The following is a 26,631-nucleotide window of genomic DNA, read 5'->3' on the forward strand; positions in this document are numbered from 1 at the left end:
GTGACTTCTATGAACAAAAGGAGACAGAAAACTCTAAACAAACAAAAAAACCACAACCAAAAGCAGGTAACTCCAACATCACTGGTATTTAGTCCACTAAGTAGCATTACTTTCCTCACTGTTTGGCTTGAGCCCATCCAAAAATATGCTGGTCTCCCTCGAACTCATGGAAACTAAGGGACTGTGTCAGGGGCAGGGGAACAACACTGAGAAGCGACCTGGGTCAAGAATGTCCAATGCACTCAGGAGAGCATCCGTACATCTCCCTGGTTGCTTGGCCTTACCTTGGCTTCTGCCCTTCCCATCTCCTCCGCCACTTCTTCCCCCACATCATACCTTCACTCTCTGGCGTCACAACTAAAGAGTCCAGGCAGTGAAGTCACATGGGAAGAACCTTGAGGCTTGTCGTGAAATGTAAAAAGCCAGCGTATTCTAGAATACGCCCACAGCTGCCCTCCCTGCATCCTGTAGAGTGAGCTGAGGTCCTCACGTTGGGGGATGTCTCATTTCCCCGTTCTGGCCTTAAGGCAGCCTTGCCAGCTACAGGAGGATGGTGTTGGCAGATGAGCCATCACTGGGCTGCTGAGGTATCTGGCAACAGATTGGATGTTTTATCTGGGAAGCGACATCATGTTCTCCGGGGCAATGAGTATGTGTTTCTTGCATTTAAGAGAACTTTAGCAAGTGGAACTCGGTTCTGCAAGGCAGAGAGCGAAGGAGAGCCATAGAAGAGCGAAGGAAAACAGCTCCAGGATAGACTCCTATCACTCACACGGGACGTCTGCATGGAACGGCTTCCCTGGTGTGCCTGAAGTTCATCTCAGAGCTCGTGCAAGCGCACCAAGGATACAGCTGCACCAAGCCTCCCAGATGACCACCTGCAGCACGTGGGTGCTTAACGGTGGGATTCTATGGGAAACTGGGCCATTACGCGGTTGAAGAGACTCCCTGGAAACAACCTCCTGAACACGATTGTTGGAGGGCACTGTACATGCTGAGGAGGGAGGGAGACGGGGGGCAAAGGGAGAAGGCAATGTCTACATAGCTCCTGGTCTCAAGTCATTTCCCATGGAAGCAGGGATCTGGATGATATGACCTCTTAGGGCCATTTGTAAAAGGCTGTCCCCCTACACCAGGGTTTTTCAACCTCGGCCCTATCAACGTTTAGGACCGGATAATTCTTTGCTGTGGGGAGGGCTGCCCTGTACGTTATACAGTATTTCGTGGTATCCCTGGCCTCTGGATGCTGCCAAACGTCCCCTGGAGGCAAGACTGCCCCTGGCTGAGAACCGCCGCCTTATACTAACGAATCGTGTCACAAAGACAAGACCCCAGCCCTGGCCAAAGTGTAATGGTCCGCCTTGGAAAGGGCTGAGAAAATGTAGGCTGCTCATTATTTCTCAGGACGTTAAGGCAACAGAGGCACCGCCAGGCAAGCCGCCACTGTCAGATCTGAGACGGGGGAGGAGGAGGCCCAGAAGGGGAAGATGTTCTGTCACCAGCAGACCTCCACTCCCCAGTTCCGCAAAACCCACGTCCTCCCAGATGTAGTCCACAACAGGGCAGAAGACTGAGCCCAGCAAAGAGAGCCCCAAGCGTCAAAGAGCATCAAAGCCCACCCACAGTCACTCCACATCGTGACTCACTCTGGTGCCACGTACCTGACTGAGCTTCTGGGAGGAAGGAACATACATCTCAGTCCCTCACAACCTTGTTCAACTAACCAGCCCAGCTCTTTCCTTACCTCCACTCAACAACCGTGACCGAAAAGTGTCCTAAGATGCCAGATACCCTATGAAAAACTGACCGAAGCTCAGGTCCTGGTCTCCAGGGCCTTGGGAATGAAGGCTGGCAACGCAGGCCAAGAGGCCTAGAAGAGCGTGTAGGCCAAGGCCAAGGTACTGGAGTGGAGCTTCCAGACACATGAGGGAGGGACGGATGGAAGACCGGTCCCAAGCGGGGTTGGGGGTGGACCCAAGTCTCGCGGGGACAGAGCCTGGGATCCTGCAGGATGGCAGACAAGCTGCCGGGCCTTCGAAATGGAAAGATCCCCCCGTGTTCACCACAGACTTGCCCAAGCACAGACTACACTGGCTGCATTGCCGACTATAAAATCTAGTCCACTTGGGGCTGGGTTTGGCTCACTACAGGCCGGCCACCCACCAGCTAGTTTTGCTAAATTTAGTGCTGTTCCCAGTCACCCAAAGGACTCTGCACTTCGTGTCCATTTCAGGTTCACCCGGGGACAGGCAGAGAGGAGCGAGACTTGTCGAGAAGCGACGTGCCCTCATGTGACCCTCTCCCTTCCCCGATGAACTCAGGGGCCCAGGGGAGCAGAAGGCGTGAGAAACCACGGTCGGAGGTCTCCAGGGCTCTGAAAGCAGTCTCTGCCCCAAGGCGGCACTCAGAGGGGGAAGCGGGCACTGATGCCAAGCGACCCATCCTCCCTCTGCCCACTCCAGCCCACCCAGGCTTCACTCTTGGGGAGTCCCAGATGCTGTGGGGTGACAGGGGTCCTGCTCCCTCAGACAAGAAGCTGGAGTTACTCCCTATGAAATGGTAGGTGATACAGGCCTGGGGGAAGGCCCCTCTGCCTTGAGTATAAAAATGTATTCAATCAAATACTCACAGGCCCTAAAACTCAGAGGTTAAGACAGTGGTTTCTAAACCTGGCACATTACAATCACCTGGGAAACTTCAAAAACTACTCATATCAGAGTTCCCCACCCCACCCCACCCGCCCCCCAGACCGTGATGTAACTGGTCTGCATGTAACGTAATTGGTTGGGGCTTTGGAAATTTTATAAGATTCCCTGGTGATTTCAATGTTCAGACAAGTTTGGGAACCAGCGGGTTAAGAGCATGGCCTCTGCTTTCAGGTTGCCTCAGGTGGACTTCTGACCCAACTTGCTATGTAACCGTGGGCAAGTCATTTAACCTTTCTATGCCTCAGTTTCATCAACTGTAAAATGCACATAATAATATGTAACAGTGATATCAGAGCATTGCTGGGAAGACTTAACGAGACAATCCACCTACAGCACACAGAACAGTGGTATGCAGTAAGCGCTCAATAAACGTCAGGAGTCATTACTGTTGTTATAATGATAAACAGGAGAAAAAAGAGGGAACCTGAGATCTGTCTCTACTTTATTGAAGGAGTAAGTTTCTAGGACTGAAACTGGGACTATTTTAAGAAGCAGGAGGGGAGGAAGAGGCTCCAGCAGCCTGCGCTTAGAGGAAGACCACGCACTCTCCTGGCCTCTGTTCACACTGTTCCTCCCACCTTCAACGACCTCCCCTCTCCCCATCCTGCTAAATCCCACCGCTCAGGCCCAGCTCTCACTACCCCATAGCTCTCTCCCTTCCCAGGCCTCCCAAAGAACTTCCCCCCCATGCCTATTACTTTGGAACTTTATAATTTGCTACTGGGAACAGCTACCAGCCAAGTAAGTATGTGTCTGTGGGACAAATGAATGCTTTGATATGTACTAGTCGGGTCTCCTCAAAAAGACAAGGAGCGATTTGGGGGAGGCCCCAAGTCTCGTGTTTCTGTGTGCCCCTATGGCACCCAGCACCATACTGGACACACAGCTCTTGGTTAATAGGCATCTGTGGGATGGAAACACACACTGAGCCAGCAGAGCTAACTGCACATCGGCAAGGAGCCAGGCTCAGTGCCCAGAAGCAGCAGCACCAGCACCCAAGGCCCATGGAATTCTGGGCTTTCCACTCCATCACTACAAGGACAGCCCACCACCCTGTCCCATAGCCAGAGATGGTACCCACCCACTCCCAGGGACTGTGTGAGTGCCAACAGCAAAAGGAGTGTTGGGCAAACAACTGTGCTTCCCTGGGACTCCTGCTGTTCCCAGGCCTCCATGAGTGAGGCCACACGTATGGTCACTCCTGCAAGGAAGCCACCGACCCCCATGATTCCCTCAACCCAACAACAGCCTGGCCAAGCCCAGCTCTGCCCACAGAGAAGTCCAGAGCAGCTGGCCACCCAACAGGCTGTAAGCCTCTTACAGATTAAAGGTCCTAATTTAAACCTCTATTTGAGGTACCACAAGTGGGTCAGCGCTCTGCAGGCCGGTCAGCACAGTTGATGGAAGAAGCAACTACGATCCAAGAAAGGCTCCTCTCCTCTGTGGGAAAGATGGAGCCAGAGAATTACCGAGCTAAGTGGTCATTCTGAGGGGGGAGCTGGCTCACTTCAGCCTACCAGGGATCCACCCCCCAGACAGTGTGAACTCTAACCTCCCCACCCAATGCCCCTGAGAAACAGAGAACAACGGGGCAAAGTAATAAGTCAGGATGGCCTTCCTCTCCCTGCCCTTGGTATGGAAATAGCTAATCAAGTCAAGAAGCCAGAGAAGAGGCAAGGGGCTGGAGATGCTGCACTCCAGGGGGTCACACCTGGTGACTTGGGAGGGGAGGCGACCTCTGCTCCCACCCCTGGTGAGGTCTGCCTGGCCTCTCTCCCCAGCTCGCCACAGCAGGAAACACCAGGCACAGGGAAGTGGGGGCAGGAGTGGGTAAGCAGCCGCAGACCAACCTCAGATCATGCTGTGACAGCCTGACTCTGCTGCTCTTAAAAAAAAAGTCTCCATAGAGATGGCCTCTGGGGAAGCGGCTGGAACCCATGCTCTACACTAAGAGCAAACAAATCCTTCCAGTGCTTGTTTCTCAAACTTTCTGGACCCTAACCCACAGTAAGAAAGAAAGTTTAGGGGCTTCCCTGGTGGCGCAGTGGTTGAGAATCTGCCTGCCAGTGCAGGGGACACGGGTTCGAGCCCTGGTCTGTAAAGATCCCACATGCCGCGGAGCAACTAGGCCCGTGAGCCACAACTACTGAGCCTGCGCGTCTGGAGCCTGTGCTCTGCAATAAGAGAGGCCGCGACAGTGAGAGGCCCACGCACCGCGATGAAGAATGGCCCCCGCTCGCCAAAACTAGAGAAAGCCCTCGCACAGAAATGAAGACCCAACACAGCCAAAACTAAATAAATAAATAAAATTAAAAAAAAAAAAAAAGTTTACAAGGTGGCCTGGTGGCCTGGCACTTACATACATGTGCACTTGTGTGTATACAGATACATATATCTGTAGAGATATATAGATATATATATATATATATATATGACTGAGACTTTCATGAAATCATACTCATCTTTACTACATACTATGCAATCTAATATTTTCTGTTACAGTCTTTTTTTTTTTTTTTCCACATTGGTCCCAACCCACTAAATTGATTGATTTCACCACCCATCAAGGTGTCTGGTCTTGCAGTCTGAACACCTCTCTGGGGAAAACAGGAGGGGTTCTTCTTTTCGAAAGAACTTTTAAAACTCTGTCACAGACTAACCTTCCCACAAAGCCAAATCCCATGAGGGGGGACATCAGCAGAGGGGTGGAAGAGCCTGCACAGCAACCACCAAGCCCTTCCCCGCCATATGCTTCGGACAATGCTACTCCCAAGACCCCCGAGTCTGTCCCCTGCTACACTCGGGTGCAGGAGCGCAAGGGCTCTCCCCTCCCACTCCAGCGGTGCCTTCCGGTGCTGGCCAGCATCTAACCCAGCCTGGCACAGGGCCAATGTTCAATCAACATTGTCCCCTGGGACAAGGCATGGCCTCACCACCCCCCAACCTCACCCCTCCATGAATGAACTTACCTATGACACACAAAGGCAGAAATGGCAACACTGTACTGCCCATACTGGGTTTTTTAACTCTCCAGACAGCCTATCTGTACAGCAGATACACTACAAACTCCTAGAGGACAGAAAGTTTGTTTTTTTAATTTATTTTTTAACTGAAGGTATACAGATACTCTATAGGAATTTTTATGACAACAGAAACAAAAACCATATAATTTTAAAATAAGCCCAGTCTTTCTGCTTTTCCAAGTGGCCCATGAAATCCTGCCACATTCCTCCTCCAAGCAGCCTTCCCTGATGGGTCAGAATTGCTAGAGTTCTCTGAACCCAATACCTTGGTGATATAAAACTCTAATAACTCCCTTCCACTCTCCCTGTTCCCAGAAATGCAACACACTGCCTCTCTGTGTCTGTAATTACTGCTTGGCTGGGTATCTGAGCTGGAAAACATGTCACAGAAAAAAACTAGCATAAGCATTCCATATTCTGAATTAGTACGTTTAATTTTCTTTTTTAATCTTAAAATTTTTTCTTTTTTTTTTTTTGCCGCACCATGCAGCGGCATATGGGATCTTAGTTCCCGGACCCGGGATAGAACCCATGCCCCCTGCATTGGAAGCACAGAGTCTTAACCACTGGACCACCAAAGAAGTCCCTGAATTAGTATGTTTTAAAAGTTAATTTTTTTCTATCTTCTCTCAGGTAAATTTTTTCATCCCCTGCTCAGTGGAGCAAACACTGGATCTCTCCATAACAGTGCACAGAGCCCGCCAACTGCCACCCCCCTCCAATTCTCCACTGCTTCCTTAAGCTCATCAGGGCCACTATTGTGGCTGTCACTTACCAATGACCTTAAAACCCAGAATACCTACACAGTATATACTCATCTGAGTCAATTCCCAAAGACTCCAGGAAAAACAAGTGTCTTATCCCTGTTTAAAGAGCTCAATAAGCACTGGCGGCTCCCCAGCCTATGGCAGGGTTTTATACCTTGGGATCTGTGAGTCCTCAGATGGTATATGTCAAATCATGTGCTGTCATGATTTTATTTTTTTTCTTAGAGCAAGAGACTACAGTTTCCATGCAATTCCTAATGAGAACTGGCACAAAAAGAGGTTAAGAACCACCAAAATCAAATTCTTGGAAAAAGCTGGTCCAGGTGCCCTGCCCTGAGGCTGGCCCTCCCTGAACACAGCCCCTCTCCTGCCACACACACCCACTCAGGGCACATGACCACCTCCTCCCAACAAGACATTTCCTTCTTCGTCCCTGGGGGTGAAGCCCCATTCCTTCAACAGCCAGCTATTAACAAATACACATTTACTGAGCACCCGACAGGGATGGAGTACTGTGCTAGGCTCTGAGGATTCAGCCATGAACAGATGGATGAGATCTCCTTGCTCACGTTCACCACCTCTCCAATTCCCACTTCTGGCTAATACAACAGTTTATCACACTCCATCCGTGTCCCTTTTATGCTTTGTCTTGTATTTAGCATGGGTGTCTATCTCCCTCATTAAGCATTAACTCCCTGAAGACAGAGACCAGGTCCCATTCACACTGGCACATTCCTTCCTTTCCTGTGCCCACCCCACTCCATCCAGAAACACAGAGGCTTTTCCACAGGAGGCCCTGTACAAATGTGTGGCAAGAAGAGAAGCTGACGGGTTGGCCGGTGGTCTAAGTAGCAAAGACTGGCCCACTGGAGACAAGCCTTGCTCATCGATGCCGGGTCCAGGGCACGCAGGAGATGATCTCTACTGCAGCAGAAAGTAATCAGGGCCTCTGTTCCCAGCCGGAGCTGCAGTTCTCAATCCAGCTGCTCATCTTTTAAATCACACTTCTGGTCACGGCAGTTGGAAAAACAAGTCCACGTGCACATATCCAGCTGACATACCTCCTGGACTGTCAAAATGGAAGGAAAGCATACTGCACAAGCATTTTCCATATATAGGTGAATGGATGGAAGACATGGCACAAGGCTTCAAAGGCATACCACCTCTCTCTCTAAGAAGATAGCTGGCCCTATTCACAATAGCCCAGGCATGGAAACAACCTAAATGTGCTCAACAGATGAATGGATAATGAAGATGTGGTACATATGTACAATGGAATACTACTCAGCCACAAAAAAGAAGGAAATAATGCCATTTGCAGCCACATGGATGCAACCAGAGATTATCATACTAAGGGAAGTTAAGTCAGAAAGAGAAAGACAAATACCATATGATATTACTTATACATGGAATCTAAAATATGATGCAAATGAACCTATCTATAAAAGAGAAACAGACTCACAGACATAGAGAACAGACTTGTGGTTGCCAATGGGGAAAGGGGGTGTGGGAGGGATGGACTGGGAGTTTGGGACTAGCAGATGCAAACTATTACATATAGAATGGATAAACAACAAGGTCCTCCTGTGTAGCACAGGGAACTATATTCAATATCCTGGGATGAACCATAATGGAAAAGAATATAAAAAAGAATGTATATATAACTGAATCACTTTGCTGTACAGCAGAAATTAACACAACACTGTAAATCAACTATACTTCAATTAAAAAAAAAAAAAAGAAGAAGACAGCCGGCTACCCTAGCTACCTTGGCCATCTCTTCCAGCAATCCCTGCTATGCTCACCTCCAGAGCAGCTTCTGAGCACAACCACCTACCTCCTAACTCACAACACGCTGGTGCCACCACCTTTGCATCCTGGGTCCAGGTAGGAGACACAAAACACCAAAGGATGGACAAGGGCAGCCCAGTTGTCTGCGTACCTGAGTGCGGTTTACATGTGCCCAGACAAGCAACTTTAAGGATATCCTCTTCAATACAATAAATGACTCCTTTGCAATGAGAGGGTGGGATCTGCAAAGCACTGGACCACACTGCCATGATCATCTCATGGTGGAAGACCTGAAAGAGTGGCTCAACTTAAACAGTAATTATATTTCTTTTTAAACTGGAAAACAAGGTTGCAAAATTTGCTGACTTCTTCTGTGATGAGTGCCTATCAGGAGAATGCCGATTAATGACTATTTTTTAAACAAACAAATGAGTATTTAATCTGTCCCTTTAAGGTAAAGTGACATTTTAAAAATGGGTAAGAAAGCCTTTACTTTTTGAAAGAGACTTATGTCACGGAAAGAGCATTTCAAAAACTGGCATTTGGAAATCATTTCCACCATTACATGATGATATTACCAAATTTGACAGAAAGACGTTGTCTCTAAAACCTTGTATCTGTGGACACCCATAAGACAGGATACACTAACTTGTTTTCAAATCTCTCAATGAAGTGAACGAAATACAGTAATTCAGGGCTCTTAAACCCATTTAAATTATAAGTTGAAGCCACAATAACATCTTTATAGAGAGGACTCTTTCAAAACACCGTGACATGAACCAGACCTTCAAACTGCCACATTGCAAAATATGACCCATGATATTCTGAAACAATAAAATACACTCAATTGCATGGTTCTTACTAAAAAAGAATCATTCTTAATAATACGTTTCATTTAATTCCTCAGCAACATCAATCCACCTCTTATATGTGCCAGGCGCTACTGTCCCGTGCTCTGGAAATACAGCAGAAAACACAGACAAAAACCCCTGCCCTCATGGAGCTCACATTCCAGTGGGGAGAGAGAGAAAATCTATGAAGTAACAGAAGTGCACAGTTATGTTAAACGGTGATGGTGCTACGGAGAAAAAAACATTGCAGGGAAGAGACGCAGGAAATGCTAGCAAGCGTGTGTGGGTAGGCAGGACACTGAGAAGGTAGTATCTGAGCACAGACCCAAAGGAAGCGAGAGTCAGCTACGGGGCTCCCTGGGGGAAAGTATTCCAAACAGAGGGAACAGGAGGTGTAAAGGCCCTAACACAGGAAATGCCTGGTTTATCTGAGGAACAGCAAGGAGGCCAGTGTGGCTGGAGCAGAGTGAAAGAAGGGAAGAGTAGTAGGAGGGAAGGACACAGAAGCCAAGTGGGGCCAGACTAGGTAGGCCTGCAATCCCAACAAGGCAGCCACTGGGTACATGAGGCTGCTGAGCACATTAAATGTAGCTGGTCCAAGCTGCCACGTGCTATGGGCGTGACGTAGTACAAAAAGAACAACGAAATACACATCAAAAATGAAAACAGTTTTGACACACTGGGTTAGATTGTTAAAATTAATTTCACCTACTTCCTTTTCCTTTTAAATTTAGCTACCAGAAATTGTTAAATTACACATGTGGTGGTCCTGTGTAATTCATTATATTTCTATTGGACAGTGTTCATAGGCTGCAGGGTCTTTGCAGACCACTCCAACCATGGCTTTCACTGAGTGCGGAAAGAAGCCACAGCAGGGTTTTGAGCGTGGCAGGCATTATGTGACTTATGTCTCGTGGGATCCTTCTGACTACTATGAGGACTACAGCCTGTAAGGGGCAAAGGAGAAGCAGGCGAGAGATGATGGTGGCTTGGACCGTGGTGATGGCAGTGGAAGCAGTTCTGACTGGTCATAGTCTACGTATATTTTGCAGGTAGAGTCAACAAGATTTTTTTGATGGACTGAATGAAGGACATAGAAGAGAGAAGTGAAGCATGACCATAGGCATTTTGGATGAGCAACGGGAAGGCTGGCATTCTCATAGCCAAGATGGGAGACTGAAGGAAGAAGATATTTGCATCGAAAAATCAGAAGTTCAGTTTTGGGCATGTTAAGTATGAAACGTCTATTAACATTCAAGTTGAAATGTTAAGTAGGCAGACAGACACATAGGACTGTACTTCAGGAGCTTGAGCTGGGCTTGAGAAAAATAACTGGGGGTCATCAGCATGTAGATTTTTTTCTAACTTTTCATTATGGAAAATTTCAAACATAAACACAACTAGAGAGAACAGCAGAATAAACCCCCAGGTATCCACCAGCCAGCTTCAACCATTATCAACTCATGGTCAGTCTTGTTTATCTCGCGGGATTACTCTGAAGTGAATTCTAGACAACATCCATACAGGTGGTATGTAAAGTCATGAGTTGGGAGAGGATCACGAAGACAAAGAAGAAGATAGACAGCAGGTGCCCCAGGCCTTCTAACATTCAGAAGTCAGGGAGACGAGATGCTGAGGAGGGACGGCCAATGAGACAGGTGGAAAACCAGAAATATATATCCTGGAAGTCAAGTGAAGAAAGAGCTTCAAGAAAAGGGGTATGACCAGCTGTGCCAATATCGCTGAAGCTACTTCGATGAAGACCAGGGAGGGGCCACTAGACTTAGTAATATGGAGGTCACCGCTGGCCTTGGCAAGAGCGCTGCTGTCCAGAGTGGCTGGGACTAGCCTGACTGGAGGGGTCTGACAGAGGAAGTGAAGGGAGCAAGGACTGGAAACTCTTTGGGGCAGAGAAACGGGCAGCAGCTAGAAGAGGTGAGGTCAAAGAAGGCCTTTTTTAAGATGAGAAAAACAGCAGCATATGGAAATGATCCAGGAAAGAGGGGAGAAATGGTGATGCAAGAAGGAGAGGGAGGTGCTGGAGCGACATCCTGAATACGTCTCAGGGTGAAATTTAGTGCAAACAAGAGGGGCTCCCACAGGACCATAAGTAGTGCAGACAGAAATACAATACATCCAGCTATTTTTAACTTTTTGTGTTTTGTAATGTATATAATGTATTAGCACGGCGATGCTGTATACATACACGCGCGCACACAAACACACAAGGAAACTTGTTCGAAAGTTTTAACCAACACTGGTGCATAATCAAAATAATTAAAGATTACGTAATTAGAAGAAAATAAAAACATAACACCGAACTCTAAACTATGTAGCCTTCAGTAACAGGACATGTATATCATGACATATTCATATATTCTGTATTATTATCTTAACTATATAATAAAAGACCTAGGAAAGGTGAAAGAATACTAGTCTTTGTATCTGGGAATATACTCATTTTTATTAACTAAGATTTTCTGTTAAAAGGCTCAGACACTATAATCCAGGAACTGCAATATAGCTGCATTTGCACTGGAAAAATACAATAAGAATCACGGACCACTCTCAAAATCAAAAGTCACAGTGTCCAAATAAGTCTGATTATTTATTCACAGAGAAATGCAAATCAGTGAAATGCCTTATTAACAAGACAGGCCTGAATTGTACCATTAGATTCTGCTACTGAGGCGGCAGTCACCCAGTACCGTACTGCTTGGCAAAAATACAGCAGGTCGAGAAAGCAGGCCTAATTAGGCAGGTAGCCTAATCATTATGGGCAAAAGCCCCAAAGCAACCGGAAGTCCACAAACACACAGAAACATCCGGCCTGCTCAAAGAACATGCCAGCACCATGGCATGCGCTGAGCTCTTTAACAGTTCTGAGCACCTTCCAGATGTTTTTACTCAACCCCTCTACAGTCTGCCAGTTAAGCAAGCTCTCCACGTGAACTCTCCTAGTTATGAAGGCTCAAGCCCAAGAGTGTCACATGGACACACGCAAAGTCACTTGGTGACACTGCTAGAATCCGTGGGCACACCTATGAAACAGGGACATGCCACAGAAACCACACCTGGCTTCGCCATCAGTACTGAGGACACCACTTATCAACCACATGAAAGGACAGCATGAGAACATGAATACCAAGCCCTAGGACGCGGCAAACGTGTCAGCACAGAAGTGATGGTCATGGTCACCCGACTTGGCTGGGATGAACATGGGGTGGGGGACAACAAGCAGACCCACAACAGCTCTCACGTGGTCAGACTGTAAGCTCCTTGAGAGCAGGGCCCAGCCTGTCTTTTCACGGCAGTATGCCCAGTGCCTGGTACAGTGCCTGACACATGGGAGGCTCCCGAGAAGTATTTATTGAAGGAAGGTAAAAACGACTAGTTACGTTAAACCACAAAGATGAGGAATAACGAAGAATGCTCAAAAATCACCAAATGGTTCAACAAAACTCAGGAAAGCTTTGGACGGCAGCTGAGTGGAGACAGAGAGGCGGCAGCTAAGTAAATCTAAAAGGTAGAATTGCAAAGCATCATTCTTTTCAGAATGAGCATAATCTTTATTAACAGAGACGCTGAGATCAATCATGAACTAAATGAAACACGGGGATCTTGTTTGGAGGCTGATTCAAACAAAACCAACTATTTAAAAAAAAAAAATGGCAACAAGCAAGGGAAACGTAACTGAATGGATGACTGGTGACATTAAGAGTAACGGTGCTTTTGCAGGGGGTGATACTACTACTGGGATTGTGTTTTTTAAAATGTATTTCGTTTTTAGCGATTCATCATGAAGTATTTAGGGATGAAATATGATGTCTTGGATCTGCTGTAAAATAATCCAAGAAGGGAGTAAGGAATAAGGTCGATGAATGTACAAATGAAACAAAAGGGGCATGTGTTGATTACAAGATAAAACTGAGTGACGGGAACACTGAAGTTTCTTCTACTCTCTCTACCGTCATAGATATGTGAAAATTTCCATAGTAAGAATTTTAGAAAGGAGAATAACCATAATCTCAAACTCCACTTAATTTCCTTGTGTCTGCCCCAGTGCAGGGAAATGTGGTATTCTGGGTCATACCTGGACATGGTCATTTCGGAGGAGACCTGCAGGACAGAGCTGACAGTCACTGTCATCATCTTCACCTGGGACTCACCTGCTTCAGCTCTGCTTCCACCCTGGGCCTGAGACGCCTCCAGGCTTCCTCTCATGCTGGTTTCTGCTCTCCTGACTCAATCTTACCTTCCCTGCCACTGGCTGGCTTCTTTCTTCCCCAGCCCCTGGCTTTATCCAGTGATGTGGGGCTGGTTACCCACCTCTTTGTACCAGGTCATTCTCCTCCTTTCTCATTGTCCTAAGGCCAACGGTGTCTCTCATTCCCACACGGTCAACCGTTCTACATCCTTTCTCCTTAACAGCACTCGCATAACCAGTCCGTCCAGGTATGTCCATCCTTTGCCCAGATTTGTCACACACGCTGCCGTGAGCTCCTCTCTTGCTCCACTTACCTCCTCAGATCCCTCCTGCACATTTCCAGGACACACACCAAACAGGGATGCGTCAGCCAGTTAAACATGTGTGTGCCTGCCATGTGCCGAGCACAGGACCCCACACGGGGCCACAGCGGTGAACACGACACACACAGATGTGCTCACCTGAAGCTTATGATCTAGCACAGGTTCTACTAAAATTGGTTCAACTGCCCATACACCTTCCAGACCACACTGTGAATCCTTTATTTACCTCTGTATCCTCCAAGCTTCACACAATGCCCAACCCAGAAGAGATCCGTAATAAATCTGTAGTAAACGAATGTTTCTCCAAGTCAGTGCACTTGTCTAAACATTCGTGTAAACCCGTGCAGTCTGGGGTCACCCTAAACTGAAAGGTATTTAGAAAGGATTTCTGATGAAGACCTTTTTACTTTTTTCTTTGATGAGGACAGTCACAGGCCCGGCCTCTGGGGAGAATGTGTGTAGGGGAGGTGAGAAGTAAGGCCCCTAGAGCCAGGCTTACCATTACCAGCTAAAAGCAGCTCTGGGTGTGCTTAGCTTCTGTCTCCTTTGCTATTCGGGGTCGTCTGCTCCCTCCTCTCACTGCCAGCCTCCTCCCTTCCAGCTGCAATGGGAATAAACCTCAGTTACCAACCCCCTGCTCCCCTCCTGCACGGCTCTGAGCACGCGGTTTCCTCTTGCTACTTCCTACCTCAGCCCTGAGCAGAAGTGACCCAACTGCTCTTCTGCTACTGTTTTATAAAAGCGAGAGCTTGAAATTCATCCTGTTCCTACCTAGGAGTTTCACCGAGACTCCAGCATGAGGCCCAAGTCAAAAAAGGTAGAGACCAGGACACAAGGGGACTCTGTAAGGTTGGCTGTAAGAATCCTGAGTACTGATTCCAGCCCCAAGCCAACACAGACACACACCCCACAAACCCCAGGCTGCGGGGCCTTATTCCGACAGCGGATGAGTGCCAAGTTCAGGCAGACAAACCAGGCTGGGTTGCAGGCTCTCTCTGCAGATGCATCTCCAGGGCCTTGGAACTAAAGGGCATAGTGAGGCCAGAGGTGACAAGGCAAAGGTATCAAGGGAAATATGCTGCAGGACTTGGCAGAACCAACGAGCCTCTCCTTCTCCTCACCAGACACTGGGTTTGGGTTGGTCCATTCTCCTCTGAATAGGCCTGGGAAATGAGAGGGAGGGTGGCTTGTCACACCAAGGCCACAAGCCTTCCCTGATGAGGAATGTAGGTCTCCGGGCTCAAAGAAGTATACGTGTGAGGGACTGCGGGGACAGGCACCCTCCAGGCTTCAGGAAGACAGATGAAAATGAAAGGGGTTTCCCAGATCCAGGCTCACTATCTTTGGGCTGACTCTAAGAATCTACCATCTCAATTGCCACGTCATCCTGTCATAGGATCACAAAGGAAGGCCCAAGGCAGAATCTTCAAGAACCCTAGGAATCTGGCCATAGTAAGCATCCCCAGTGGTGATCCAAGCACTTTTCTGGTGGTCTAGGACAGAGATTAGCAATTTTTTTTCCTGAAGGGCAAGACAGTAAAGACTTTAGGCTTGTAGTCATACAGCCTCTGTTGCAACTACCCAACTATATCAATGTAGCATGAAAGCAGCCATAGATGTAAACAGTGAACATGTCTGTGTTCCAATAAAACTTTATTTACAAAAGCAGGCATCAGCCCATGCATGGGCTGTAGTTTTCCAACTCCTGGTCACTGGGAAAACCAGCTCTTCTAGCACTCCCAAGCTCCCAAAAGGAACAGGGGCCACCCTCTACTTGGAGGGCTCCCGCCCCCTCTGGAGACAGGGGCCTGCTCTAGGAACCAGGCCTCCATTCCCCCTACTCCCTCCCACAAGACTCCAAAGAAATCTGGGCTGCTGGTTTCAAAAGCCTCACCTGCATCGGAAACCTGAGCAAAAGTGGAAAAAACTTTGGAAATCATATCTGAAGGCTTTAGATCTGGAAGAAACTAGACCCTTAGACTAGACGCTAAGGCCTGGAAAAGGAAGTGACTTGTCCAAGATCAGGTAGTTGGCAAAGGCCTCCTGACTCTGTCCAGGGCTCTTATTCCTCTAGAGTGATGACTGGAAAGGAACCAGAACAAACAGCCTTGCTGGCGGAGGCTAAGGACCTCTGGCACATCTCTTTAGCACATCCCAGGGCCTCTCAGTAATTTATAAGTGAATGGTATAGCAAAGGTCAAGGAGAGAGCTTGGAGAGGTAAATGTATATATCTATCTTTCCAGGACATATCCTACTGGACATAGCTACTAGCGAGAAGAAAACTTAAACAGAAACCTGAACTTCAAAATGGGGCGTGGTTTGGTAGAAGACGTAGGCGTTCATCAGCAGAAACTGGTCCAGCAGTCTGGGCGGGCCCTGGGATAATAAACAAGTACAAGGCATACAGCCTCACCCAATTCTAGGCCGATGCCCCAGGCCCTGGGATCTCTCTCTACACTACCTTCTCAACAACCTCATACCTTCAAGGCTTCATAATACAATTTCCTCCAAACGTCTTCCCAGAACTGACTTCCATCGCAAATTTCATTTGTCCGAGCATAAACATTTCCATCAAGACACTCTGCCTCTGTCTTGGGCAATATGTCTAAAAGCAAATCAAACATGACTACCCCAAATAAGTATGAACCCTGATGTTTCTATTTCTGTCAATCATTAAGGCTCAAAATGTCAGCGCCTTCTCTTCGCCATGTTCTGTCCCCAAGCCAAAGGGGCTCTCTGAACTACCTCTTCCTCTGCATTCTCCATTCTCACACGCTCCACCCTAATCCATCACCTCCAGTCTGGAATATTGCCAATCTCCTGCCTGGAGTCCCAGATTCTGGGCTTGTAACAATGCCAGCTGATCTTCCCCCATATACCCATCCTCCTCTCATCTACCATGATCTCTTCAAGGTCAAAGCCCAGTCCTACTTACTTGTGTCTTCCCAGCTCCCAGAACCTTACCTAACATGGTAGGCACACAAAAAGTGCTGAATGAATGAGTTCTAACTTTCCTCAGGACCCACAACCACACCAGAAACCTCAGGGCCTTCCTATTTCCTACCACCACTGCAAGCCCAGACTGCCAGGTTCTGCAGGCCTTCCATCATCTCACCCACCCTTCCCACCCCAGGTCTTACCATCCCAGGAACAAGCCTCCATCCAGCTAATCAATGCCTGACCCTCCTCGTGTGCCAGTCATTCCTGTATCCACAGCTCTGCCCACGCTCTGCTCACCCTGCCCTGCAATGACGTCCATGCCCTTCCCCCTCCATCCAGTCCAACTCCTACGCAACTGCCAATTACTGAGCTCTGGGGGAGACAGGGGATGCAGGAAGGCGGAAGATGACAAAAAATGGGGAAGGGGGGTGCCTGATATGAACACGCTGGGGTCTCTGATCCCTAGAGCCATCACCCTCCCAATAGGTTGCAGACAATTAGAGAAGGAAGAGGCGGGAGGAGGAGCCAGATTTTTCCACTGAACGAAAGGCATGATTTTCATCACTGCTTCTGTTGCCCTGGCAACCAGGGACAGCCCAGTGGAGAGTACAGTAAAAGAACACCATGTTTATCTTTGCTGTCTGATCCACTTCCCTGTACACCCTTCCCTGACCATCCTCTAGCCCTTAGGCCTGCTCCAAATTTCTTAGAATGCCACCGCCATCCCATCCTTCTAGCCACTCTTGCCCAAAACCTCAAAGGCAGAGTTAATTTCTCACTCTCTTTATCCAACCCTATGTACCATGTATTCTTCCACTGCAACATTCTGGGGGTCATCTCACCACACCCATTTGCCGCGCCAGGGGACCTCAAGAACAAAAAACTGGCCTCAGAGCACAAGAATGGCATCCACTCCACCAGAAGGTGCACTGGGCAAGAACATTAGGAAGGCTGCCCAGCCAACCCCTCTTTCTCAGCCCCAGACAGCTGGGGTAGAGTGGGCCCCTGCTCTCCCATTTCCCCCTCCTGCAGTCGGAATCAGGAGAAGGAGCCAGGTTGAAGCTGAGGGCATAGAAGCGTCCACAGATCCTGACTTCCGCACGGACACAGTGTCTGTGTGACCTGAGAGTGGAGACACAGCACTCGCCCTGGGAGATTATATAAGCGTTATATAACATGGTGGCACCAATGAGCACATAGACGCAGTTGTTGAGTGCCAGGGACAGGCCGAGAAAACCAAACCCAAGGGGCCGGAGGTACAGCCCTCTCGCCACCGATGCCAAAGCAATGCCAGCCAGGCCCTGGCTGCCCCAGCCCTGTCTCTACCTGCTCTTTCCACCCCAGAGGACACAGAGGGAGACTTGCCTGACTCTGCATTCTTCTTCCCACGCTGGGCAGCAGGGAGGGGCCACAGCACCATCACCACCCTGGCCCAAGGCAGCCTCTGTCCAGCTGCCCTTCTCACAGGGGAGCAGCAAGGGGGCCAAGGGCAGGGGAGGGGTGTGGGCCAGCAGCCCCCTGCTCTCTGTCCTTGCACCAGAATGTGTTTGTTTGGGGAACCAGTGCTGCAGCGGCTCCAGGATTGGCTGGGCCAGCCTTGCCTCTGCTCTGTCATTTGCCGTTCCTCTAAAAAACAAAACAAACAGAAAGGGAAAGAAAAAAAAAAATTAAGCACATTTGGCAAATGCCGAATCCCACATTTTGGTCTATGGCTACAAACAAAGCTGGAAGGAGGGGGTCCTAAGGACATCACCCTCTTTCCCTACCGCTCCCACCTCCCACCGTATCCTGTCCAACCCAGCACCTATGAACTTAGTCTGCAGGCCTAGAGACTCCCTTTCACCTCCGGACACCGCCCCTCCACCCCCAAGACCTTCTCCCAGCCCCTATCTCTGCAACTGTCTCTGCTGCTGAAGCTTCTGCAATTCGACGGCAGCCCCCACCCCCAACCTCTGCAGAGCGCTCAATGCAAGCGGCTCCCAGATATGCACGAGAGAGCCAGGCGGCAGGCCTGGGGCAGTTCAACAAACTCCCCCACCCGCACCTCCACACCCACTTTATTAATTTGGGGGGGGGGACTGAACAGAGACATTGCCCAGTGGCATCTCCGGCTGCGCCTGCCTCGCCCGAGCTAAGCCTCTGGCCTTCCCGCCTCCTCCTCCACGCGCACCTCCGCGCCCCCTGAAGAAGGGGGGAGAAAGAAATACGCATTAATATCACGAGCCTCCGCGCACCATCGCTCGCCCCCTCAACCACCTGTCTCTGCGCTCTCCTCCCCCACTGCCTTCCTCAACTCCGGGCACCCCCTCTGCAGCACAGGGGCACCACGCCCACTGCGGAGCTGTGAAACGGAAGGTGAGGAGCGGGCAGGGGCTCCCGGGCCGGGCCCAGGGGGCTGCTCATCCACCTCCCCCGCCCTGCTGGCCCCGGCCCCAGAGCCCAGGGACCGGCCCGGGCTGCTCCCGGCCCGGATCCGCTCCCACCCACGCGGCGAGGGCAGCTGCGCGGGAAGGCCGCGCCGCAGCGGGGGTGGGGGAAGACCCGAGCCCGGCGGGCCCGGGGCATCGTCCCCAGGGGGCCCACCCCTGCCCGGGGCTCTCGGAGACTTCCCGCAGGCCCGGCCGCGGCGCCCCCCCCCCCACATACACACACCCGCCCGGGGCCCCGCTCTTACCTCCGGCGTCCGCATCCCTCCCAGTGGACCGCACAACCTCCTCGGCGCCCCCTGAGCGCCCCACGGGAGGCGCGAGATGCGCAGCCGCTGCGGACTCCGGCTTTGCCGTGGCCGCTTCCCGGGTGTGTGAGCTCAGCCCGCCCGCGCGCCCGCGCTTCCCACGCTCGGCGCCCGGCGCCGCGCCACCCACCGGCCGCGGCCGGCACCGCACGCTGACGTCCGGGAAGATCTGCCGCAGCACCGCCGACTGGTTTGGAAATTCCCAGAATTTGACCGTGGGTTTGCAGTGGGGCGGAGGACCCCGCAGGCCGTTCTGACCTCCGGCCTTAGGGCGGAAAGGCTCCCACCCACCCCATCTCTGAGGGAGATTCCAGAGTCTTTGCATAAGTCCCTGAGTTTCCCCTCTGCTTCTCTGACCTTGCCTCCCTTATTTCTCTTAGGGCAGTGGAGACTGGTGAGGGTGGTGACTACTCATAAAATGGAGGTGGTGGGATCAAGGGTGGGCAAAGGGAGGGAAGCCCTGTGAGCTAGCATTTCAAGGTCTCCTTGGGCCTGTCTAGAGATCCGAGGTGTGTGCACCGGACAGTTCTTGAAAGAAATAAAAATAAAATAAATAAAATAAACGACAGATGCCTCAACCCACCTGTAAATTCTAATTCGGGAGATTTGGAGTACTGTTTTTTAACATTTTCTCGGTCCTAGATCCTTCAGAGAATTGAAAGAGAGCTGGGCCCCTCTCCAGAAAAGTGCACATTCATGCATAAACATAATTTTGCACGGTCAGGGAATTCTCAGACTTCTCAAAGCTCCATGGACCCCAGCTTAAGGAATCCCTCTCTGCCGTACCCAAGATAGCAAGAGATGGAGCTGGTGATTCCCTGTGCCCGCTGCCATCTTTGCTCATGCTGTTTCTTCCTTCAGGAATACCTACTCCTACCACAGTCCCACATTTATGCCTATAGAAGTTCCACATCTCCTTTAAGACCAGCTTGAATACCACTTCCTCCCTGGTTTTCCCACTCAGAAGTGACCTTGGTCTTCTGGGAGCATGTTCTTTATGCCATTTATGGCTAGTAACACTATTCATGTGGACCTGTAGTTATTTTTGTGGTTGGTTGTCCTCTCGCTGCTTCTAGATTATAAACTCTTTTAAGAAGAGTTTCCGCTCTGCAACTACGAAGCTGAGGTGGCTTACATGGTATGCCCTTGACAAATAGCTCTTAAATAATCAAAGGGAAGCTGGGATGAGGGAACAGGAGGCCCACTGGAGACCCAGGAAGATGAATGCCCTTGCTCCAGAGGAACCGGATGCCCCTCATACTAGATGTTTCACCATCAACATACATCCGCACCTTGGCACCTGGCAAGCAGAATTCTCAAGTTGGCAGGATCTTTTCATCCATTTCTTCTCCTCTGGGCAAGGCAAACATAATTTAGAGGTCCCTAGGTGAAATTGGGTTACAAGCTCATACAGGATACCCCTGACAAATAGCAGACATTCTACCCCAAGTGTCCCCTTGTTGAATAAGGGACATCACCACCCACCAGTTGCACATGCCAGAAACAAGCTAGCGTCATCCTTGACTCCTCCCCTCTCCCTTCCTTTCCTCCATACACATTCCCCATCGATCATCATGTCCTAAATTTATTTCAGAGATTGCCCTTCTCTCCATCCCCATGGCCCCATCCCAAGCTCAGACCACCATTATTTCTTGCTTGAATTTCTGCATCTGTCTCCATCCTAGCTGGCCTACCTGCCTCCAGTCTCACCAGGCTCTGATCCAGTCTCCACATCCCAGCCAGAAGGATCTTCCAAAAATATCAACCACTTCTCTGCTGAAAATGTGTAGGCAGCTCTGCTTTTACTAAGAATGAGGTCCCAACTCCTTCACCCAGCTCTCAGCCTCCAAGCTCTGGCCCTCAGCTAACCCTCTGGCCTCCTCTCTTGCCCCTTCCCTCTCACCCTTTGTGCTTCACTTGTACCAAACAACACGCTCTTTCCCACTATGAGGTGAGAACCCCCTTCCCTGATTTGTGAGGCTATGCCCTACTCATTCTTCTGGTTTCCCTTCTGTCTCTGTCTCCACGTATGTCACCTTGCCCTTCCCCAGCTGTAACATTCATCACAGAGATTGTTCCTCACTTAGATGATGTCCACTTACCCCGCCACAATAGGAGCGCTACAGTAGTATCCTCAATGCCGGGCACGATACCTGATAGGAACACAAATGTTTACTGCTTACGAGAGGAATGAAAGCTTTGAACATGACACACACAGGGACTCTGGGACAGATACTGTGGTGCTGCAGGATCTGAAAGTCAGATGTGCTGGGGCCAGGCCCACTGCTTTTGAATAATAGCACCACTCACTGTTCTTTAGTGAATTCCAATCTTTCTGGGTCTTCGATTTCCTCAACTGAAAAATGGGGATAATAATACTCAGGGTGCTCTGAGGGTTGCCAGAGGTATATGTGGAAGCACTTTGTAATTTTGAAGTTCTCTCTATATAATAATAGTATTGTATTAACTTCGCTTAATCCCCACAGTAACATTTTGAGGAAGGTGGCTGACATTTCCCATCTTGCATATGAGGAAACTAAAGGTGGACAATGGAAGTAATTTGCCTAAGGTCACCTAGCTAGTTACCGGGGAACAGAAGCTTGTCACTGGGTTCCAGGCCCAGGCTCTCTCCATCACATTACCACTGCCCCTCCATTCCATCCCCAAGTGGGAATGTTTGTACATGTTGACATACAGAGGCTCATGCAGCTAACAAATGTCACCACTTACTATTTCTAAAGGGTTTTTTTTGGGGGGGGGGCTAGCGGGGGGGTTGGAATGTGATGGGTTGTTGGTAGAAAGTAGATTATATAACAACAGGTGTCCAGCAGGGGAATTGGGTTCACGAGCAGTTGACCTTGGAGCTGACCCTATACTCCCCATCTCTGCCCCTTCTCCCACCCTAGAAGGGTGGCCTCAACAGACACTTCCCTTTTACCACATAGTCGGACCCCTGCAGGCCCCATAGTTCCCAGAAGCTGGAGATCTTCTCTTGCCTCCATATTTCCAATTCTGTCTGTCAGCATATATTTACTGAGCTCATTTAAATGTTTTGTCACTACCTGTGGAGTCCTAGACAAATGATTTACCCTCTCTGAGCCACGGTTTCCCTATTTTGTAAAATGGGGTTGCTAGTGGTCTGTCACACGGCTGTTGTGAGGGTTGTAATAACAAGGTAACCTAACCGCTGCTGGTGGTCTGATGCTGGTGAAGACTCTGTGTCTGCTCGTCTTCATTCGAGTGCACCAGAGTGTGTATTTGGTAACCAGGGTGGGGAGGACAGAGGCCAGCGGAGGGGCTGGAAAAGAGAGGAAAGGAGTACGAAGGCCACAGTCCTCCCAGGAGCACGGAGAGAGCTGTGGGGCTCGGAGTCTATTTGAACTGCTCAAGAATGACTTGTGAGTTTCATGGCCCTATGAATTTGCATGACACAGTCAGCCACAGCGATGAGAGGCTTTCCCCAGCTCTTGGTGGGCAGGAGGCATGGACCACTGAGAGCCAGAACAGAAGGAGAAGAGCAGAGCAGCCATTCTTTGGTGACCACAGCTGTGAAGGCTCGTATGAGGCTCCTTTTGTGGGAATTCCCAGATATAACTCGAGCGCACTCTAAGAATGTCGACGAAATCACCAAACACGATGTTACAGACATAAAGAATGGAGGTGGTGCCTGGCACATAGTAGGGACTCCATGTGTGTTAGTTCCCTAAGAAGTACACACGTCAGCATCAGGGCTTAGTCCCCGTGCTCCAGAGTCTTCTGATAACGCAGCTTTTGCCCTGAGCATGTTTGTTTCTCACTGTATCCAGTGCCCCAGGGAACACGCAGTGCATCTGCCCTTCACAGATCCGTGTGTGTGGTTATGGGGGCTTTTCTCTTTAAAGATTAAATCATTTTTTCCCCTTTCTGTTCAACAAAGACAACAGCCTTTTGGTTTTTGATAAACAGTTCCCTTCCTACTAGCAGGTAGATTTGCCCCGGGCACTAAGCGTTGTGCTTTTAAAACACACACATGCCCAGCTGTTTGAATCTGCTATGCACTCCAGTCTTACTTCTCTTATCTCCTGCCCCCCAGGGGGCTTGAGTTTTCTCTGCCTTGCAGGCTGATAACATGTGGAAGGAGGAGAACAGTTTTAATTAACAGACTAATTAAGTGGTATAAGCCTTTAAATGCTGATTATAGGAAAGTCGTTCCCCACCCCCCCCAAGTGATTGATTTATTTATTGCCCTTGTGCTGCATTATGGCAAAATAGTCAGCTTCTAATTATCTATCGGTTAGTTCAACAGGTCTTTTCCTTCTCTCCCTTTTCGTGTTTCCCCTTGCTAATGGTGGGCACAGGTAGAATGGGAGACCTCAAACCAGGTGATGAGCAGCTCTGAGCAGATGTAAGTGTTGGGATGCTACTGCCACCCCCATCTTGACAGTGTGAGCTAGAATGGGAATGGGAGGTAGGAGGAAAAAGAAGGCAAGAAAATCCTAGCCATACTTGTAGGTTTACCTCCCCATGACCCCTCCCTCATGACCCCTCCCCCTCATAGGCCATAACTCACACACATGTCAGTTGCATTCAAAAACAGTGCAGTATGGAGTTTTAGAGAATGCTCTGAAATCCGACTGCCTGGGTTCAAACCTTGGCTCTCCCACTGGCTAGCTATGTGGTCTAGGCAAGTCGCTTAACCTCACTGTGCCTCAGCCTCCTCGTTTACAAAGTGGGAGGATAATTGTTCCTCCCTAGGATTGTCACAAGGATTAAATGAAACAAGCCGGGTAAAGCACTTAGCCCACTACCTGGCACACGCTAAGCCCGCATACGTGAAATATGATCATCACTCCTACTGCCTGAAATTATTCAAATTACCTGCTACATAGAAGGAATTTGATAAATGTTTGTAGAATAAATTAATGACTATATCATAATTTTCAAATAGATTGTGAGTCCTTGAAGTTCAAAAGGGTGAAGAAAAGAGGAAATTGTCCATTAAATCATAATAAGAAGCTACCTTTAGTTTAGAGTGCTGATCACAGGTTGGGCTCTGAGCTAATTGCTTTCTGTACATTCTCTCATTTAATCCTTATGCAGGGCTTCCCTGGTGGTGCAGTGGTTGAGAGTCCACCTGCCGATGCAGGGGACACGGGTTCGTGCCCCGGTCCGGGAAGATCCCACGTGCCGCGGAGCGGCGGGGCCCGTGAACCATGGCCGCTGAGCCTGCGCGTCCGGAGCCTGTGCTCCGCGACGGGAGAGGCCACAGCAGTGAGAGGCCCGCGTACCGCGGGGGAAAAAAAAAAAAAAAAAATCCTTATGTAACCTGATTTTTACCAGCCTTCTTAGAACATGTTTTCCTTAAACAGCCCAAGTCCCCGTACCAAATTCTGTGGGATGTCCCTGTTCCCCCCAAGGATTCTTGGGGGATGGGCTGACATTTTCATGTTCCCTTTTTCTTATGAATTCCTGCTCCAGCTGAATTCAAGGTCATTTTCCTGCCTCGTGATAGTGCATCCTCTCGTCCTATTATTCTCACAGCAAGTTAAACTCTTTCCTTCCTTCTGTCCTTAAAGCTCCCAGAACACAGGGTCATTTTGTGTGGAAGACTTTTACTGCAGGTCAGAGGCACGATAGGACAGTTATAGCACCACTTACGGCAAGCAATAGCTGGGAATCACCACAGTAAAGCTCCTCAACTGCCCCGCCCTCCCTGTTGCCCCGCCCTCCGTCCTGGCTGTTTTGCTACCCAGAACCCTGCCTGCAGCCATTTTTCCTTCCTGAGAGCATTCTCCTCCATTTCGCTACCGTTCCCCACCTTCCCCTGAAAGTATCAGCTTTCTATAACTTTATCACACGAAGAAATTTAGCTCTTTGTGAACAAACGTCTCCAATCTGGGCTATTCTCAATCTGGGGTCAAAGGAGGAGCTAAGGAGATGGGTGTGTATAGAGTTGCTCCGCTGGTTTGCTCAGCCGCAGAAGTTTATCCCAGTGTTCTCCCCAGCAAATGAGCCGAGCGCCTCTGAGGTGAATCCTGCCTCACTTAGAATGAAGAAATACGGCAGTAATATTTTTACATAAAAATTGTTTCTTCCTGTTAAACTTGTGGTCATGCTATGAGGTAGATATGATTAACCCCCCCCCTTTTTTTTTCCAGTTAAGGAGCCTAGGAATGAAAGAGGTTAAAAAAAAAAAAAAAAAAAACCCACACAAAGTCACATACCTTGTATCAGGGCTGGACTCCCAGGTCAGGCCTATCTGATTCTAAAGCCAGGAGGTGGACCACGACACCGTGTGGTCACTTAATGTAGCTCAAGCAGGTCTGAAGTGGTTCTACTCCTAGGGCAAAGCTTTCCCAGGAAATCTTTCTGTGAGGGAGGCCGTGTGGGTCATGGGAAGGTGAATTGATTGACTGGAGGCCAAAGACATGAAAACAGATTTAGAGCTAGAAATAGCTACCTATCTATAGGTTCATGTATGAGACCCAAGAGGAGTTGTTGCTATTAATCACCACTGAATGATTACTATGATTGCCTCAATTTGTTGATGCTGCAGTTGCTGAATTTTGCTGTGCTTTATTCAACCTTGGGTAGGGGCTCTCACTCCAGGAAGATAAAGATTTTCTTCTGCTTGTGGAGTGCTGACTCCATATGTAAAACATCACGTCGGTAGCCCATTCTTGTCTGAGAAGTCTGGCCAGTAGCTGAGGCTCTTACGAAGAGTTCAATAAATAGCTTTGAAATGAATGAAAGAATGGCTCTTCACTAACTTTAATTTGTCAGTTCTCTTCCCAAGGCAGGAGGGGTGAGTCAGGCAGAACCAGAGGAAGGAGCATCCGTCCCAGCTGGGCAGCGGGCTGGGACACCAAAATTGTAATGTTGCAAGAACATCGCTGGAAGTGAGGTGAGGTTACAAAATGGATTTATCGAACTCTTCCCAGAAAGAGTAATGAATGTAGTTAGAATTCTCTAACAAGCCACTGCAGGCGGCGGCGTACAGATTTTACCACATAGCAGCAATGTGACCCTGGCTTTCTCATCCCCAAAGTGGGGATTTGGTGTTTATCACAAGGGATTTTCCCCCCAATTAAGTGTGATAATGGAAAAATTCTAGCTTTTATCCTTACTTATTCTTCAGTATATTATAATCTGGTTTCTACCCTTCCACACTCCACTGATTGCTTTCACCAAGGTTACCAATCACCCCTTTGTTGAAAATTCCATTTCTCTACCACTTGGTAGCATTTGACACTGTATAACAGACCTTCCTCCATGAACTATTCTCTTCCCTGGTTCCTTATGATGCC

At 49.1% G+C, this 26,631-nt stretch overlaps 1 long non-coding RNA gene across 1 annotated transcript; it reads right to left on the minus strand.

Annotated features, from left to right (window-relative positions):
• Positions 1 to 800: 800 nt before the first annotated feature.
• Positions 801 to 19,421, minus strand: LOC125962665 (uncharacterized). The gene is made up of 3 exons (XR_007474135.1): positions 19,286 to 19,421; positions 14,170 to 18,237; positions 801 to 7,567 (listed from the first exon to the last, which is right to left on the minus strand). It is a non-coding gene; the product is annotated as an uncharacterized LOC125962665 (long non-coding RNA).
• Between the last annotated feature and the right edge of the window lie 7,210 nt (positions 19,422 to 26,631).

Source organism: Orcinus orca, chromosome 1, assembly GCF_937001465.1.
Source record: "Orcinus orca chromosome 1, mOrcOrc1.1, whole genome shotgun sequence".
Taxonomy (NCBI): domain Eukaryota; kingdom Metazoa; phylum Chordata; class Mammalia; order Artiodactyla; family Delphinidae; genus Orcinus; species Orcinus orca.